This window comes from Mastomys coucha, unplaced genomic scaffold (assembly GCF_008632895.1).
Source record: "Mastomys coucha isolate ucsf_1 unplaced genomic scaffold, UCSF_Mcou_1 pScaffold14, whole genome shotgun sequence".
Lineage (NCBI taxonomy): Eukaryota > Metazoa > Chordata > Mammalia > Rodentia > Muridae > Mastomys > Mastomys coucha.
The window spans coordinates 119,408,654-119,424,593 of record NW_022196896.1 but is presented as its reverse complement, the minus strand read 5'-3'; the positions used below and the strand labels follow the sequence as shown (position 1 = coordinate 119,424,593).

At 45.6% G+C, this 15,940-nt stretch overlaps 1 protein-coding gene across 2 annotated transcripts in view; it reads left to right on the top strand.

Moving 5' to 3' along the window:
- Thap4 (THAP domain containing 4) overlaps positions 1–15,940 on the top strand; it is a 46,548-nt gene that overhangs the window by 12,647 nt on the left and 17,961 nt on the right. The window lies entirely within an intron of this gene.

Here is a 15,940-nt window from a genome sequence, read left to right as displayed (position 1 = left end):
TCTGTAGAGTCATTTGTCATTGTCTCCAGAACATCTGAGGAGACTTTGACATGCCCAGTGGAACAATATTACTTATTCATAAAACTTTTTCATTCATTTACTTAGTTTGGTACTTTCCCTCAAAATGTACATGTTTTTTATGAAAGTTAAAGGGTAAAGGGACGACGGTAAGGGTAAAGGCAGGTAAAGGGACGTGTCGCCAAGGGTGATGGCCTGAGTTTAGTTCCCAGAAACCACAAGGTAGAAAGGATAAAACAGACTTCCAAATGTACACTTTGGCTTACAGATGCCCTCCCACCCCCCACCTGCACACTAAATAAATAAATGTTAAAAATCATATATATATGTTCATGTATATGCATTTCATTAGATTTATACCTAAATAGTCCCTTTTGATGCAAATATGAATTTTATTATAGGTTTAATTATAAAAATTCTAGTTGCTTATTTATAGCATACAGGAAAGTGAGTAATTCTTATCCGTTAGCACTGTATCCTAAATTCTTGCTATAATTGCACATTAGTTCCATAAGTTTTTTGTAGATTCCCTGAGTTTCCTGCAGTTTTATTTTATATCATTGATAGACAAGGATACTATTTTTGCTTCCCAATCTGTGTCTTTATTTCTCCTTCCTACCCTGTGTGTTTTATATGTCCTTTTCCTCTGTTGTCCTAGCTGGGATTCCCAGGGTGATGTTAAAAAGCAGCATCTTTATATTGGTCCTGAGCTTAGAGGAAAGCTTCCCATGCGTGTGATTGCAGTATAATAAGTGTGTGCCACAGACTCCTGAAGCCTTGTAATGTGTGTCAGGATGAGAACTGCAGCGGCAGCTAATGAGCCTGTTGCGTCACAGCTGAGTTTGTGCTACTGCGGACTCTCCACACACGTAAGGCTTCAACCACAGAAGCCAGCCGTGCGTTGGAGGGGTGGAGCTGAAGCTTGCACTGAGGCTCCGGCTGGAGACTCTGTTAATCAACAACCACCTGTGATTTGGTCATCACTGCCTATGCAGTGACACCCTTGAACTGGGCAGGCAGATGTACGCAGGTCCTGAGAAGATGGCGTGTTGTGAGAAGGGAGCTCTGCACCCACCCATGACCTTGTAACATTCAAGTTGGTTGTGTTTGTGACTTAAATGATCTTTTTCGGTTACTATTACATGTGAATTTGAGAACAACATACGGTTTCTTGTTGGATAAAACAGTCTTAAGATGTTGATTATGGCCCATCATCAATGATTCACTGAGTCTGTCCTTTTCTGGCAGGGATTACAGCTGTCTTTTTCTCTAGGGGTCTGTCTGCTTCTCCAACAATCCTGTCACATTCGTCTCATAAATTCCAATGTTCTGATACAAAGGACACTCAGCCTTAAAGGCTGACTGGTTCCTTCACTCTTGAGTTGAAACTTTATTATATAATACCCTGGTAGGGTTTGTTTGTTTGTTTTCAAGACAGGGGTTTTCTGTGTACTTCTGGTTGTCCTGGAACTCAGACTAAGTTGGCCTACAACTCAGAGATGGCCTTAAAGGCCCACACACCACCACCATCCTCCTTTAGCTTCTTGTTAAAGATGTGTTAGCAGCACACATCATCTTTGCATTTCCTATGCAGTTCAGACTAACCTTGGTTTGATACTCTGCCTGGTCCTCTGTATGCACAAGACCTTGCCTCAAAAAAGAAAGGACTAAGAAAGTCATAGCCCAGGGTCAGATCCTCCTCCTGGCAGGAAGAGAGAAGAGCCTACCTGCCTCCACAGACTTCTGGTGTTCTTTCTTTTTATTTGGGTTTGAGTTTCTGACCTAAAGGTCTGTTTAGAATGAACTTCCTCAGTTTTTGCTTGAAAGCACTCTCTTCCTTGCTTCTGAAGAGTGATGTCACTGGCTTCAGAATTACAGTTGCTTTTAAGTTGTTATTATTGTAGCTGGGCAGTGATGGTGCACACCTTTAATCCCAGCACTTATGATGCAGAGGCAGGCGGGTCTCTGTGAGATTTAGAGTAGCCTGGTCTACGGAAGGAGTTCTAGGACGGCTGAGGAAACCCTATCTCAAAAAGTCCCCTCAAAAAAATTATTTGCTTTTATATCCCCCCCATCTTCCTCTCCTCCCCCCATGTGTGTGTGGTTGTGTGCGTGTGTGTGTGTGTGTGTGTGTGTGTGAGTGTGAGTGTAGCATGTCACAGATGTGGAAGTAAGTCAGAGGACAACTTGCAGGAGTCATTTGGTTATCAGCCTTGGTAGCCAGTACTTTTGCCCACTGAACCGCCTCCCAAGTCCGTGTTTTGTTGTAATGTATGGTGCTATTAAGTGTGGTGCTAGAAATAACGAGCCCAAGGAATGGGCATAAAAGTTTTTACCAGACCAGAGTCAATTACAACTTTTTTTTTTTTTTTTTTTTTTTTTTTTTTTTTTTTTTTTTTTTTTTTTGGTTTTTCGAGACAGGGTTTCTCTCTGTAGCCCTGGCTGTCCTGGAACTCACTCTGTAGACCAGGCTGGCCTCAAACTCAGAAATCCGCCTGCTTCTGCCTCCCAAGTGCTGGGATTAAAGGTGTGTGCCACCACTGCCCAGCCGATTACGACTTTTAATAAAAAGAATGTATACTGTGGACAGAAACAGCTGATGAATTGTCAGAGAGAATAGCTCCCTAAGGGGTAAACGGTGAGTCCTAGAGCAGTTAAGAGACCTGGCTCTGTCTCCTGGGCTGTATGTGGGTCGTGTTTGCATAGGTGTGAGGAGGGCAGCTCCCTATCTTGTTGAGTAGGAAATGTTGTAACACCACTTGTCTTCCCTGAGACAAAGTAGGTGCTAATTGTTTGTATAAGACATTACAAGTCTTTCCTTTTAAAAAGTGTATTATTATTACACTTCTTTTTAAATGTATGTGTGTGTGCATATGTGCACCACAGCACACATGTGGCAGTCAGTCTAAGGATAACTTGAAGGAATTCATGCTCTCTTTTTACCATGTGGGTCCCAGGGATTGAACTCAGATCATCAGGCTTGGCGGCAAGTGACTTTACTCGCTGAGCCATCTCACTGGTCCCACAGAATTTATTCTGTTTATCAGAAATGTAAGCTTTTAAGTTTCTTTCCCACGCTTGTCCCATCTGTTGGCTTTTCCTTTATAAAATCCCAAAGAATTTAGGCTTTTCTTTTGAAGCATGAAATGCTTAGACAGAGGCCCCTTCTGGTCACTTGTTTTTTACAAACAAGATCTTGTTAGAATATGGTGGTAAAATATACTGTTACTGACTAAATTTTTAGAATATCTAACCTAAATTACCTGGAGGCATTGTTTTTATAGTGTGTAATTAACCGTTTTATTCTCACTGGTGTAGTTAATTCTTTAGATATGGTTGTTTCTTGTGTATGAGAGCTTTGCCTGCATGGATGCATGTTCATCACCCTCAGAGGTCAGCAGAGGGGTTGGATATCCTGGAACTGGGGGTTAATGGTTGTGGAACACCATGTGGGTATTGGAAGCCAAACCTGGGTCCTGAACAGAGCAGCAAGTGCTCTTCCCTGTTGAGTCAGAGTCCTGTCTGCACCTTACAGATTAAAGGCCTTAGGACTGAGCTTCTGTGTATTCTTTGTATTCGAGGGACAGCTTGAACTCAGCCCTGTCAGTGGGGACTTTGTCTGATAAACACATTGAATCCTTGTATCTAAAGGGAGATAACAAATGCACCAACGAGTGGGTTCCAGGCCTTATATCCAAGGGAGGGGAGTGTCAGGGAGAGCAGGGAGAAGAGACTCAGAGAACATAGGACAGGACTGCATTTAGTCAGAGCATACCTTTAGCAAAGACAAAGTAGGAGCTTTAATCTCAGGGACAGAGGCTAACATCAGCATTGAGAAGACACATGAAAGCAGCAGGGCAGAGTGAAACTTGTTATATAGACTTAAAGAAATGAGCTGCTTGGTGCTAGTAGAAAATACTTCAAGAGTGGATCCAGGTTCCCTGTATATGGTGTTTCATCATGGAGAAAATGTAGAGGGAGCTCTGCTACAGTAGAGAAGAGGGAGGGAGGGAGGAGGAAAAACTAGGAAGAGAGATAGGCAGAGACAGGAGGTTCCACACCCACACCGTGACCTTTCACAGTAAGAACCTGGAAGGCTTCCTGGAGCAGAGTTATTAAGGCAAAGGGTGGCTGGTGGTTAAGAAGCCAGAGATGGAGCGGTGCTAGAGTCTGGCGAGCCTGGTATGGTGGCCCACACCTTTACACCAAGTACTGGGGAGGCAGAGGCAGGCCCAGTGTACAAAATGAGTTTTAAGACAGCCAGACTTGTTACAGAGAAGCCCTGTCTCAATAGTTATCTCCATCTGGTAAGACAGGTATGACATCCCTCAGATCTGAGGGTTCAATAACAAGGCCTTGAAGGCTTGGGTATAAGGAATCTGAGTCCTAAACTATGGCAGAAGAGATCTAATTGAAGAACACTGTTAAAGTGCCACGAGGTGGCCAGCATCCTTAGTCTATGAGTGGCCAAATTTGGTTACAGAGGAAAATAAGGTTAATTTAGTGTAGTTTTCCTTTTTGATAGTCTGAGGATCAAACTTAGCTAATTTTTGAAATTACACCCTGGGAGTGGGTGGGAAGAAATAGAGAATGCAAGACCTAACGGCTCTGACTGGAGGGACAGTGTTTGCCCTGAAAGCACACTTTAGTGTATTGGACCTTCTTCCATATGTCATGTGAGACCCAGCCTTACTACAGACTCCTAAACATCCCCAAGTGAAGAAATGGTTTCCCAGTCCTTGGAGGTAATATTCCAGAGCTAAGCCGACCTGGTTGAAGGGCTGGAATCTCACAAACTGAAGCTGGCCACAGATCAGCTACAAGGGACAGGGAGTGAGAACCTGGCTACCTGTAGATCTCTCAGATGAGGAAGGAGAGTCTGAGGTGCAGAGACTCAGCCACGTGGTTTGCTTTCTCCTACTCCCCAGGCTGGAAAGGAATAAGGGAAAGGAGGTCTGAGCCCTTACTACTGTGGACTCATCCTATGCAAGCTGTCACCGCCCCTACTTCATGTGTTGGGGGTGAAGAGGGAGGGCTCCCAGAAGTAAGAAAAGTAGCCCTGTAGCTAGTCTTTGCTACCTCGTGGGTTTCCCATTTTCCCACCCTTTATTGCCTGGGTTTTACCCCCATCACTAGATAGGAAAGAGAGAAGGATGGGGGGCACAGAGAGATCCTTGACTCTATAATTTCTTTCTTGTTTCTTCTTTGAGCACGACTACTAACAAACCATATTTAACCACCCACCACCAACTAATCAGGGCTCTAGCATTTATATACCCTCTGAAAAGTTCCCAGAATTCCAAACGTCACACAATCACAGAAACTATCTTCAGCTGGCAAAACCACACCTCCGCTAGAGCACAAGGCAAATCCTAGTCAGCTGCTTTGAAGTAGCCCCATATTCCCCCATCTGGGATTAAAACAAAAACATTTTTATACTATTTCTGTATTTTTTAGAGAAATCAAAATTCCAGAATTATCACTGCACACCCTCTCTCTTGTGGTATAGGGTAGAAGAAACTCTTTTTAATTCATACCCTAACTCTGAGAGGTAGGTGCACTGTATCAGAGGACAGAAACTGACGTGATCGGCATGAGTTCCCATCTCTCGGGGCTAAGAGCTGGACGGTTCTTAATTTCGGCAGTGGCTGGAGGTTCTCTGTCTTAAGTTTTTTAATAAACCCCCTTAAGAGAAATGGAAGGTCTGGGAGCATAAAATAAGTGACCTTCCCCAGCTGAGTCCCCAGGAAGTCTGCCAGCATAGTGACCCATAGCCACCTTGTAGCAGTGCTCCCAGCGGGTCGAGTGCTCCCAGCCACCCGTCCAGGAATTCTTTGGATCTGAGAATGAAAGACACACACTCACACCAGTCAATTTTAAAATGCCTTGGCTACCTCAGAAGCTGCTCAGTTCTAGTCCTCTGCCTGCTACCCCAGGCCACTTACTCCAATTCTTACATGGTTCTATGGCTCTCTCTCTCCAGCAGCTCTAAATCTGATCCATCTCCCACTGCATCATGGCGATTTTCTATCTCCTCTTTCCCTCAAGTCCTAGCCCAGGCAAATCTAAGGGTCCTGCCCCGTCTCCCTTTGCTCAGCCATTGGTCACTGGCATCTTTATTGATTGATCAAAAACCAACTGGGGACAAGGACCTTCAGCGTTTGGACACGAAAATTCCCAGTTAAAGCATTAGAACCAACCCCCTACACACCCTGTCAAAGACATGGAGTGGGTTTTTCCCCTTAGTTTTCATGGCATGAACCTCAGAAGCTTCCCTTAGTTTTCATGGCATGAACCTCAGAAGCTTCCTGGAGGTGGCAGAGGTAGATGTCCTTGAAAATATGGATGAGGAACTCGGAACTGTAGCCCCTAGTCCTCCTTCTACAGTTCATGCAAGTCTCAGGAGGTTCCTGCCAACCAGTGGCTCTTGTAGTTTCTACCCTAAGAGCACTGATCTGAGCTGTAATTCTGTAGGGGAGCTGTCAGTGGACTTGTCTTTTATAATTGGGTAACTTTTTTTGTTTTTTCTGTATTTCTTGTAAGATTGAAATAGGGGGCTGGTGAGATGGCTCAGTGGATTAAGAGCACCAACTGCTCTTCCAAAGGTCCTGAGTTCAAATCCCAGCAACCACATGGTGGCTCACAACCACCCATAATGAGATCTGATGCCCTCTTCTGGTGTGTCTGAAGACAGCTACAGTGTACTTACATATAATAAATAAAACTTTAAAAAAAAAAAAAAGATTGAAATAGTATTGATAGTTCTCTCTTCCACCCCTACTTCTCTCCTCCCTCTCATTATTGTTGTTGTTGTTATATAGGGTTTTTTGGTTTGTTTTTGGTTGGTTTTGTGGGTTTTTTGTTTTGGTGGTGGTGGTGGTGGTGGGTAGTTTGTTGAAACAGGACTTTTCTACATAGCTCTGACTCAAAACGTACTACATAGACCAGGCTGGCCTTGAACTCACAGAGATCCACCTGTTTCTGCCTCCAAGTGCAGGGATTAAAGGCATGTGCCACCAAGTACACTTGCCCCCCTCCTCTCATATCTAAACAGGTTTTTATTAATGTAATTCTGGCTGTCCTGGTGCTCCCAGTGTAGTCCAGACTGGACTCTGACAGTGTTCTTGCCTTTGTCTTCTAAGTGTTGAGATTATAGGTATATGCCCACCACACTAGAGTCATTTACTGCTTCTTAGAGTTGAAACTAGAAGTCCTGGGCTGGAGAGATGGCTCAGTGGTTAAGAGCACCGACTGCTCTTCCAAAGGTCCTAAGTTCAAATCCCAGCAACCACATAGTGGCTCATAACCATCCGTAACGAGATCTGACACCCTCTTCTGGAGTGTCTGAAAACAGTACAGTGTACTCACATATAAATAAATAAATCTTTAAAAAAAAAAAAAAGAAAAAAGAAAAAGAAACTAGAAGTCCTTGCTCATCGCTAGGTTCCTACTGCTGTCATCAACACCATGACCAAAGGCTTCTTGGAAAGGAAGGGATTTATTTCAGCTTACAGTTCAGGGCAGGAACTGAAGCAGAGGCCATGGAGGAACTCTGCTTATTGGCTCGCTCCTGTGGTTGCTCAGCCTGCTTTCTTATACCATCCAGGACTACTTGCCCAGGGATGACTCTGCCCCCAGTGGGCTTGGCCCTCCCCATTATTAATCCAGAAAATACCCAGGAAATACCCTGTAGACTTACCTTCAGGCATTCTGATGGGGGCATTTTCTCTTCTTACCGGATTGGGGTTTTTCTTCCCAGATAACTAAGTCTCAGTGGACTAACCGGATAATCAGACATAATCTTTGCAGAGACTAATCATTAGAGTCTGTTTTATATGTTTTGTCAAATTCTGTAGAAGTTCTATTTTCCTTTCATCATCTCTGGTGTCCTTTGTCCCTTTGTGCCCCTTTCCGTGTGAATGATCAGTTGGACCTTGCTGTCATGTTGATGCTAAGTAGGACCTAGACCCTGCACCTCGTGCTACTGAACAGCCAGCTTCTGCTGGGTGTCTTGGTAGTAGGTTTTAACTTTGTAGTACTGTATGATTAGTGTCGTTTTCTCTGCTTGACACAGCAGGAACCACTGTTACTGTCAACAGAGCAGTAATGTGATGGTAAGAATCATGAAGTTTTGTCCCCAGGTGCCAAGAAGTTTATCTACCCATGTCCTCTCACTAGGCCCCACGGCCCTGGAAACTCCCGTGTTTAGAAGGATGTTAAGGAGAATGCATCCTTGAAGACAGAAGAGTTTATTAGGAGCCTAAGCTCCAGGCAGATATTCCTGGGAAACAGCTTCCCTTCTGTGCCTGCCCTGCTGTGCATTCTGATGTAGTGAGTGATTCCCTCAGTTCCACTCCGTGGAAACACTCCTTATCTGGATGGGATAGCTAACTCTCTAGCCTGATCCTGATTTGTAAGATGCAGCTCAGTTTCCAAATCTCCTTTAGCTCTAAAGTTCTGTGATCACCCAGGCTGTCTTCCACATTCTTCTGAGGCTTAGTCTTTTATAGTAGACTACAATTCCCAGAATGCTCTCTTTGGATTGGCATTCATTTCCTGCAATGCCTTAACAGCCAGGTGCACACATTTCCCGTCAATTGGCAGAAAATAACCTTGAGGAACCTTGACGGAGTGTGTCGGAGTTCAGAAAACTTAGGGATGGGTAAGCTTGTTTTCAATGTTTAGGCCACTTTTTACAGAAAGTTTAAGTTTTTATTTTTGCAGTTTAAGATTTTAATAAAAAGAAAACTTAAATCAAAAGAAAATTCATAGAAAAGCCTGTCTAGTTTTTTTTTTTTTAAAGATTAAAAGCTACAAATAGGCTAGATCTTTATTCTTTTTTGTTTTGTTTTTCTCCTAATGAAGTTGAATTTATATACAGTAAAACACAAAGCTCTTGATGCTCTAGTCTGGTGGATTTCAACACACGTAGGATCCATAACTGGATGTTTGGGTTATACAATGGTTTCTGCTTCCCACACATCAGTGAAGGCAATGGCAGCAGTTACAGGCGGGGGTTAGGGGTAGTGGAAGAGCAGAGAGAAGGAGCCTGCCCATCCTGCCAGAGTGGACACACTGATTGTTCAGTGCCCACCTGCTGTCACGTGTCCAGATTGGCATCCTTTAAGGAGTGGTGGGCTGTGTGGGGTGGGGGAGGGAAGCCTAGAACTTAGATAGATGCTGCTTTCCGGAGTCTTTCTACACTGCACTGTAGATGGACTCGGCACTGAGCATCCTGATGTGTAGACACAGCGTACGCCCTTTGTACTCACCATCAGAGACTCTGGAGGTCCTGTGTTCCCTTTCACTTGCCAAGTGTCACAGGACATCTCATGAAGCTTGCCTGCCACAGGACTGGTGGTGCCTGGGTTTACAGTTCTTCCTCCAGCCTTCTGAACTCCGCTTTATAAAGTGGCTGCCATAGCCCGAGTGCATTTTCCATGTCACGTTGATTCACAGGTACCTGCTTAATGGACTTTAGCCAGAACCTGGGCAAGGCAGCAAGCTGTAGCACTCAGCAGTGTTTCCTGCCTTGTTTTCAGGTAGATGCTCAACCCATGCCATGGTGCTCACCTGCCGAGCAGGCCACCCCTGGTGATTCTAGCCAGCCTGAGGCGACTCTCCATTTCTGTCCTTGTGGCCCACACATCTTTACTCTGCCCTCCTGCCCATCCTCTTCCTTCCCATTTGTGCCCTCCCCACCCTATCAAGGGGCACCTCCACTTGTTTACTGTGTGGTATCATCCCATGCCTTTCCCTCTTCTGGTTCTGATAATTCTGTCCTGCCAGCCCCAGATTTCGCAACTTACAGTTTATCTTCATCCTTCTCTGATCATTCCCTGTCCAGGCCCCACAGTTCCTAACAGACAAGAACCCACTTGATCCTGGCCATGCTTGATAGCCCCCAGCACAGAAGGGACAAACTACAGTGTCACTGAAAGGATAAAAGAATATAGTGCCCCTCTCTCAGACCCACAGGCCAGTATGCCAAGCAGTGTGCAGCCTGGTAGCTTTGCTCTCTGCCACTACCTAGTGTTAGCCATGCAGCCACCTCAGACTCCCTCAACATGTGTCCCTTTTCTCTCCTGATACCCGTTCCATAATAGCTTGTTCCACATTTCCAGTTTCTCCACAGCCTCCCCTCTGCAGGCTCTTCCTATCTGTGCCTTTGTGAGAACCTTTTCCCCCATTTAATCAAAATGGTTTTAGTGAGTATCTTCACCTAGTTTTTATTTTATGTGTTATGGGTCTTTTATCTATATGTATGTTTGTACAACACATGCATGCAGTGCCTACAGAGCCCAGAAAAGGGTATCATGCCCTGGGACTGGAATTACAGACAGTTCTAAGGCACTGAAATGAAACCTACATCCTTTTGGAGAATATTGAGAATAGGCTCTTAACAGTGAGCCTTTTCTCCAGTCCCTCCACCTGGTATTGCGAGAGGTAAGAGACACTCAAGGACCCTGCTTCTACACAAAAACCTTCTGGCTCTGAGGGTTTGGTTCAACCTGACCAAGCTTTGCACAAGCATGTATCCTGCCCTGGATTAGTATGTACCGTCCAGTGCCCACTTAGCTCTCACGAGGATTTCATGTCAGGATCTGCTGTCTGGTTCCCCGTGCTCTTTGTTGAGCTGTGTAACGGAGTAACTTCCTCAGTGGGATAATTCCTGTAGCGCTAGTTGTTTTCTGGAACCTGTTCCCAGGGTGACTCTAAACAACATGAAGGCTATTATGAGATGTGCCTGAGAGCTGTATAGATTAGTCCAAAATACCCAGGGCCTTTTCAGCCTCTACCCAGAGAAAAGGAGAGTGGAGGGAGGGACACCATGCCCAACTAACTAGTAGATCAAACAGCCAGGGCAAGAATATGTTGTTCATACCACCAGTTGTCTATAGTTGAACAAATCTCTATCTAAGTCTGTTGTAAGATTTTTTTCTGTCTAGTCACATTAGGGCAGTAGCAGGCCTGTGATTGGACAGGAAAAGGAAGGCTGAAGAGGAGTTTGGGGAGGAGGGGGAGAGAGAGGTCAAGAGAGTGAAGGGGAGAAGAACCAAAATGGAGGCAGACATGGTGTTATCTAAAGGTTAAAATAATTGGGTTAAAGTTTTATCATTATCAACTGGCTCTGAAATTATATTGGCATCTTGTAAAATGTAATATTATTAATACTTAAATCTAATTGGTTAACTATAAGCTTAAGAGTCTTAATTATATATTGTATAATTAGGTGTTGAGATGGCTAACCAGGGGTACATGGGACAATGCATGGAATCGAGAGAGTTGGCGGGCCAAGAGACCACACAAGTGAGATCATCTGGCGCGGGGGCTAGACCCAGAGTTGGAGGCGGCAGGAGTGAGGGAGCATAGACTGGCCCCGCCGCAAGTTGGTGGGTTCTTTTTTAGTATTTCCTGCAACATAAGTCGGCTTATCCAACTTATCTCCAAATCTGTCTTGACTTTCTGAAATACTAAAGTTATCAATACTGCAACAACAGTGGATCTGTGTCCCAGCACAACATGTCATGGGATCCACTGAGCCATCCATCTCTCCAGTCCTAGCGTAAACTCTTTAACAACTGCATTAAGAAGGTAAAGTAAACCAGTATAACTAATTTTAACAATTATGTTATTTGACATCATCATCCAAAACTCCAGCATCTCTCTAAGTGACCGGTAGGTTTTTCGTTCTGGGATATTGGAAATTATTTTTCTGGACTGAGTTTTGGGAAGCCTGTGGGTGTGTCTGGGGCAGCCACATCTCTAGTGCTGGCCACCTCAGGTCTGCAGCAAGCATAAGGTGCTGGAAGCTGAGGTGAGCTACAAGATACCACCCTTGTTCTTTCCTTGTGGGCTTATCTGTTACCCCGGTGACTTCCACTGTGGAGAAACACTGACTAGCTTCCCCTCTGTGCAATGGGAACCCTGAACATTTCACAAGAGTGGAATCGGGTGATCCCTGCTCTTGGACTGACTTCTCTCACTCAGGCTTACCTCTTATGGTACAGTTGGAAATCGTTTGCTTTTATGATTGAATAATGTTCCTCATCTGGACATGCAGTGTTGCAGCTCACTCAGCAGGCATTGGATATGAGTTCTATTGGGCCTATCCCTAGGGGTAAAGCTATTGCTGGATCCTGCTCTATGTATCTTTAAAAAATTATTATTTTTTATTTAGGTACACTATTGTGTCCCATAGTTTGGACTTAGAGGTAGCGTGTTTGTTTGGTTTTGCAGTATTGTTTCAAATCTTGGGTCTTGAGTGAGCTGAGTACACACACTGTTCACGTCTGTGTTGGGAACTCCAGTGTGTCTTCCCATGAAGGGGCTCTGCCCCATTGCCTGTGCTCATGTGTCTTCACTCTTATGTTCTCTCCATTGCTGGCTGCCTGTGTGTCTTCACTCTTACGTTCTCTCCGTGGCTAAATGGTTGTATTTATTATTTTCCCGTTGCTGTGAGAGAACACCACAAGGACAGAAGCTTTCAGAAGAAAGAGTTTATTTGAGCTTATGATCCTGAGGAGAAGCCATGGCAGGAAGTGGCAGGCATGGTGACTGACAAGTGTGCCCCCAGTCAGATACTTCTTTTTTTTTTTTCTTTTTTTTTCGAGACAGGGTTTCTCTGTATAGCTCTGGCTGTCCTGGAACTCACTCTGTAGACCAGGCTGGCCTCGAACTCAGAAATCCGCCTGCCTCTGCCTCCCAAGTGCTGGGATTAAAGGCGTGCGCCACAACCGCCCGGCCAGTCAGATACTTCTTCCAGCGAGGCCATCCCTCCTAAACCTCCGCAGACAGCAGCTGCCCCAACTGGGGACCAAGCGTTCAAATGCCTGACCCTGTGGAAACCATCTCTTATCTACACTGCTCTGGGGTTTCCTTCATCTTTCTTCTTCCCTGAGTTAGGCCCACTCACACCTCAGCATTTGGTCTTTGGTGTTTACGGAGACTGGTCTTGCACAGGCAGCAGCCTTGAGAATTAAGGGTATAGTCGCTGGATTTGGTAACTTGTCCCTGGGACTCTGGAAGATGAACAGGAGCGGCTGTGGTCAGCCGGAGTCACATAGTAAGACTTGACTCAAAAACAGAGCTAAGGACTGAAGAGATGGCTTAGTGGTTAGAAGTGCTTACTGCTCTTCCAGAGGACCTGAGTCCAGGCCAACACTACTTGTGGGAGTTAGCGCTCTCCTCCCACTCTGTGGGTTCTAGAGATCCACCTCAGGTCGTTGTGTTTCACACTGAGCACCCTCGCCTTTCTAATTATTTTAATTCCTGGGAAAAGCAAAAATGATGCACCCCAGATTGATTCTCAGACAGATTGGAGGAAGAAAAGAGCGGGGCCAGTGTTAATCTCTCCCTATCTTGTTTTTTTCCTTCTTTCTCTGCTCTCCCCTTCTGGTCTGTGCCTCTCAAATGACATTTGAGAACTGTCCTCCCTTGCTCTCACTGGCTGGGAAGCAGTGTAAAGACAGAATTCTAGCAGGACCTGAACTTGTTTCTCCTGAAGGAACATGTTACTCAGTAATGACTCAGACAGGAGAACCCTGGGAGGGAGGGGCTGTGTGACCCCTAAGAGGTCTAAAATAGGGACAATGCCAGGTATAAGTTAGGGGCTGCGGAGGACACTGGGGATCACAAGAGGCCCCATGGATTCTGGCAAGGGCCATCTGGACTGGAACTTGTAATGTTTATTGAAACTTCCTTAATATAGAGTATGTGACTAAAACCAGGTGTGAGCCATGAACATTAGTGCAGGGCTGCATTCCAGCTCTGCCTATTGAGAGGGTATTTGATGATTTCCTGGGAAGCCAAGGTGTTCTGTGGGTCACAGCCTCACCCTGTCCTGGAGTGTGCCCTGCTAGGAGACTGCTCTGCCTGTTGTTGCAAGCCTCCCACCCTAGGGGGCAGGAGTACACCATCCTTATCCTGCCTGCAGGGGGAACAAAATGAAAGGGGAAGAGAATGGAGAAGACACTGCGGACCTCAAAGGGCATGCATACTCATAGGATATACACACTACTGTGCATGAGAGGCACATGCAAGTTTATAGACACACAAACCAAGTAAGGCACCAGTATTGTCTCACACAAAAGGGCTTAGGTTTTGTTGGAGATCATGACCTTGAGTGAGGCAGCAGACTCCCTAGTCTTCTTCCAAATGACTGAGTTCCCTTTGCCCTGCTTTGGAATAGTTTGAGATCATAAACCCCACTGGAGTGTTTTATAGCTAACCCCTGCCCCTTGGGTAGAGGCTTCAACTGAGGTGTGAAGGCTAACTTGGTACCCCAAGGGTAGGAGAGTAGACAGGAGCTTGGTCTGCCTATTCTCTAATAAAGAAGTCCACATAGGCTCACAAATATTTATGTAAATAAAAATAATACATTAAAATTTTGTGTTACATTTATATATTTTATTTTATGTGAAAATGTTTTGCCTGCATACATGTATGCATACCAAGGGTGTGTTTGGTGCCTGAAGAGGTCAGAAGATGGCATCTAATCTCTTGGAGCTGGAATTATGGACGGCCATGTGGTGCTAGAAATTGAAGTCTTAGGCCTCCCCAGAGCAAGAAGTGTTCTTAAGACAGGCAGGGGTGGCTCACACCTTTAGTCCCAGTACTTGGGAGGCAGAGGCAGGTGGATTTCTGAGTTTCAGAGTTCAAGGCCAGCCTGGTCTACAGAGTAAGTTCCAGGACAGCCAGGGCTATACAGAGAAACCCTGTCTCAAGAGAGAGAGAGAGAAAGAGAGAGAGAGAGAGAGAGAGAGAGAGAGAGAGAGAGAGAGAGAGAGAGAGAGAGAGAGAGAGAGAGAGAGAGAGAGGGAGAGGGAGAGGGAGAGGGAGAGGGAGAGAGAGAGAGAAGGAGAGAGAGGGAGAGAGAAGGAGAGAGAAGGAGAGAGAGAGAGAGAAGGAGAGAGAAGGAGAGAGAGAAGTGTTCGTAAAGAGCTACCAGCCCAATGACAAGCATTGTTAGCTCTGTCCAGATAGATGACTCAGTGGGTGAAAGCACTGCTGCCGAGACTGAGGAGCCTGAGTTCAGTTCCTGGAATCCACATGGTAGGAGACAACTGACTCCTAAGGTGTCTCCTCTGCCTGTGGGGCCCTGGAAAGTCTTCTCTCTTTCTGGATATTCTTCCCAACTCTTTCAACTCAGAGCTGTGTGATATTAAAGCTGAAGTAGTTCCCAAGGCTGACCTACTTGTCTTGGAGAACACATTCTGAGTTGTTGGTTTGGGAAGGGGATATGTGTCTGTTGGTAGATGAGAGACGTCTGCCTGCACTGAGGATCTCATCCATCTCCAGTTGTGCTCTTCCTCTGAGTTGCTTTCAGACTCAAGGTTTAAGTTGTAGAAAGGTACCAGAAGTATCCTGGTCACATGTGGGAATCAGTCTGGTGGCCTTCTGAGGCCCTGCACAAACTCTGGCAGAGTCAGGATGAGAGCAGAGGAGACCTTGTAGGTCATGTGACTCAGTTACAACAGCACTTAGGGTTATCCTCACCCAGCTGCCCCACTGTCCTTCAGCTGCTTCCAGCTCCTCAGCATGCCAGCCAGTGTGCTACCTTCACACCTAGGAAAGGAGACGATCAAAAAGGGAGAGTCCATTTTCTTGGAAGCTGTCGATCAGCCTCTGGCTCCAGTGTGACCTCCTTCTCCAGCCTTGTTGCTTTCAACATCTTGCTTAGCCCATTTGTTCTCTCTTCCTTGTGCACTGTTCCTCACATGCTACATTCTGGTCCCAGGACTTCGGGGGCTGGAGGACCGTGCTCAGGCTTCCCTATCCTCCTCACTCTCCAGACTCTGGATGCTACAGAGGTCCAAGACGATCTCACCACAGGGCAGTTGAGGGGTTTGTGGCTGTTGTGGCAAAAGCACATTCCAGCAGTATGCAGGCCTCCACCCAAAGTCTGGCCAAAGTCACCTGG